This window comes from Propithecus coquereli, unplaced genomic scaffold, assembly GCF_000956105.1.
Source record: "Propithecus coquereli isolate 6110/MARCELLA unplaced genomic scaffold, Pcoq_1.0 Scaffold46, whole genome shotgun sequence".
Lineage (NCBI taxonomy): Eukaryota > Metazoa > Chordata > Mammalia > Primates > Indriidae > Propithecus > Propithecus coquereli.
The window spans coordinates 2,368,569-2,372,672 of record NW_012150396.1 but is presented as its reverse complement, the minus strand read 5'-3'; positions in this window follow the sequence as shown (position 1 = coordinate 2,372,672).

The window sequence follows — 4,104 nt, the reverse complement described above, 5'->3', positions numbered from 1 at the left end:
CCATCCTTCTGCCCCGGACCAACCTCATACTTCCCATGGGGCCCATCACAGTGTAGCACTGCCCCCTCTCAGGAACTGTGACAAAATATCCTTCCCTCTCAGGAACTGTGACAAAGTATCCTTCCCTCTCAGGAACTGTGACAAAGTATCCTTCCAAAGGCAATCATCTCCTAATTTGTTAGCCTTACCACACAAGAATAACAATAAAATCTACATTTTAAAACAATGAATAACTATGTTAATAGGGCCACTCCAGCTTTCTTTTGATTATGTTTGCAGGGTGTATCTTTTCTCCACCTTTTTACTTTGAACTGATGGCTATCTTTATATTCAAAGTCCGCAGCATATAGTTGGATTTTGTTTTTTTATCCAGTATGACAATTTCTGCCTTTTAACTGGACTATTTACAGACCGTTTCCATTTAATGGGATTCTCAATAAAGTTATACTTGCACTTAGATACCCACTCACTAGTGGTATAAGTTGGCAAGACCCCTCCAGCCCAGACTTGACAAAAAATTGATAGAAAAAAAATGAATGCCATGTTTTGAGAAATATGCAATTTAACACAAAGTTAATCTGCAATACTTTTCATCTTGAAATTTCCACACATCACTAACGCCCCGCTGATAACACCACCTGTCTGTGTGACCTTGAACAAGGTATTTAACCTACCGTGGCTTCAGTTTCTTCCCGTGGAAAATGAAAATAAGAATAACAATACCCACTCACAACGTTTTGCTAAGAAATAAATACGTAATTGTGGTAAAGCCTTCCACACAGAGAACTGTTAGCGATTTTATCTCACGCACTTTGCCAAGTGCACTGCCGTGACCTGCAAGAAGAGATGAAAATTTGGTGGGACTTCAGTTGCTCTTGGAAAAACTTAAGCAGCCCCGTAACTGGCAAAGTGCTTTCTTAGTCTCCGGTGCAACACAGCCAGGCTCAGTAGCAGAAGCTGACATTTGTTGGCATTGAAACTTCCCTGCCATTCTAGGAATGGGAGTTCCTGGTGACAGCTACAAGCAGCTACGAGCTGATGATTTGTTAAACAGAATGAGAGAGGAGGGAATGGGGCACCAGTGGGAGGACCTGGCTCCTCTGGCCCAAACGTTGCCTCGACAGAATTCATTTTGCAGTGCCTCGTGACACAGCCGAGGCCTGTTGAGAAGCTCGTCGGGAAGTCGTGGCCTTTTCCAGGCAAACTGTCAAAGAACAACACACAGTGTGCAGCCTCTTGGACACAGGGACTCACTCTCACCTAGCTATAGTGCCTGTTCCTCTGTTGCTAGCTTGCATTTTCCTAGTTTGACATTTTGCCGCTTGCCCTCCTCTGCATAAATGTAGCCCTTTAGAAGCAGGCTTAAGTTAAGCCTCTGAAAAAAACAGTTTATGAGAGATGCTTCCTAGCACCGTAACCATAAATAACAGGGAATAGAGTAAAAGGATATGTCAAATGAGTGGGTCAGGCGCTACCACTGCACATGAGTTTGCCTCTTTCAGATCCCTCCCCAGGCGGAAGCAGAGAAGTGGAAGGGACCCTGCGAAGTGCCTCTAATGATGCAAACTTCATTAAAATTGTCAGAAGTGAAACCTCAGGTCCATTATACCAAAGTAAAGAGGTGAACCCTCCGGTGGAGGGGCCAGCCTTAGGGGATCTAAAGTATCTGTTTGAGAAAAAGAGGGAAAAAAATGAAAATGTTGATATTTTTGCTAATCTTCTTTGGTTTTTTTGTTTTTTTTTTCTGAGACAGAGTCTCACTGTGTTGCCCGGGCTAGAGTGCTGTGGCGTCATCCTAGCTCACAGCAACCTCACACTCCTGGGCTCAAGCGATCCTCCTGCCTCAGCCTCCCGAGTAGCTGGGACTACAGGCATGAGCCACCATGCCCAGCTAATTTTTTCTATATATTTTTAGCTGTCCGATTAATTTCTATTTTTAATAGAGACGGGGTCTTGCTCTTGCTCAGGCTGGTCTCGAACTCCTGAGCTCAAACAATCCGCCCACCTCAGTCTCCCAGAGTGCTAGGATTACAGGCAGGCATGTTCTTTGGTTTTGAATAGGATAAAGGGACAACTCCTCAGTGAGCATTTCCTGGGGCTATCACTTCTTCTGTAGAGCTGGCTTATTGCTGGGCATGTTATCCTAAGCCTCATTTGGTACAAATATTTCTGTACGTGATTTCTGAATTTGCAGAAGCTGGTCTCTCGGATCACCTATAGGATACAGCTAATAGCCCTGCGCTCAGAGGTCCCATGTTTCCTTTCTTACCCGGCCCTGTATCGGACATTGTATGCAAGACGACAGTCCATTTCACCTTGTCAGTCCTCACAGTTGTTGCTCATGCCCTTTTGCACCTGGTAATCTGCACCTTCCATGTAAAACATCACCCCAATTCGGCAGGAAGTAGCTCGATGACTACATTGCCCCTCCTCCCACGGATATGGAAGGATGAAATTCACAGTGGGAATATGTAACAGAGAACAGCCTGAAAAAGGGTAAGAATGCTTTCTGTCTCTTCAAAATCCCCTCCCCCTTTTTAAGAACTAAAACCTACATCCCTGCCTCAGGCCAGTGGTCAGGAGGGGCAGGAGGATGTCCTTTGTTCTTTGTGCCACAGGCGATGGCTCAGGGGGAATTGCGTGAAAGGAGGCCATGAGATTATCTTAGCCAAAGATGGGGTTATGGGATTAATCAGAACCTTTAAAAGTTCTGTGTTTCTGCTCAGAGGAAGGACGTTGGTACTTTAAGACAGGAGTCTGCCACCCTCCTCATTTGCCAGCAAATTAATAATTGTCTCTTTCCTTCTCCTCAAAGAAGTAAACAAATAAATAAATACAATTTGGGTGTCTTTCTTCTCTAAAATAGAAATGATAATAGTGGCTACATCAGAGGGCTACTGCAAGGTTTTAATTAAAGAATCTGCGTAAATGACTTAGCAACGGCCCTAGCATGTGATAAGCGTGTGATGAATGTTAGCTGCTATATTATTCAATATATTCTAACACACATTATTTTAACCTGCTCTTTTTCACCTAACGATATATTAGGAACATACGTCCATGTCCATAAAAAGATGCATGTTTCTTATTTCTGGGCACTCTTTCATTGTAAGAAAATGAATGTGAGTAAAAAGTTCAGCTGCAAGGCTATTGACATTGTGTATACTACAGAAAAACTGGAGACAGTCTGAATATCCTGTGATAGGAGAAAGAGCATACAGGTGTAGAACCAAGAGCTCAGAGAGGTTAAGGAACTTATTGAGAATTATCCAGAGGGAACCAAAACTCAAAGCTGACCTTTTCATGACAAACGCTTTTTTCTTTCTCTCAATATAGTCCTTTCGATCATCAAGCCTTTGACCATCAGTATAATACAGACAAGAGGATCTTCAGTTAGACATTGACTTTTTTAGAAGATAATAAATTAGTAAGATAGTATGCCTTCCTGGTGATAAGTGTGAGAAAAATAAAGATGGTTGAGCACCACCAAAATAACGTACATCACAACTAGAACGAGAATAAAAAATTGTATACGTATTTAGTATATTGTCTTTAACCGAATTCATACCTAAAAATAAGCTATAAGCTTCTAAAGGACAAAAGATCATTTGTTGACTTGGATCTCTCAAAGTCTTTGTACCATATGGGGAAAATCAAACCTTTGTGCTAAAAGAGCAACACCTTTGCAACTTTCATGAAGTTCACCGACAGAGTAGTATACTTCATCCAGTCCGTTAAAAAAAAGTATTATTCTAAGTCGGTGCTTCGTAAGAGTGAAGGAAAAGTCCAAACCACCCTGCGTGGTGCTGCTTCCTTCAGATTTCACTCCCTCTCCTCTGCTCTACAACTCTCCGCTCCGAGGCCACCGTGTCCCCTCTTCAGCACAGCAGACCGTCATGTTAATATGAGCTGATTTGTAAATAGCGTCTCCCTCACCTCATCTCCACCCCCCTTTGGCCAGACTCCTACTTTTCTGCTCAATGGCACAGATGCGGCTTTGAGCTGACTGGGACCAGGCAGCTATTAGCAGCAAATCCAGTGAGGGAAATTAATGAAGGAGACAACTAATAAAAGACAGCTCAGGACAGCCAGACTAACTTGCTC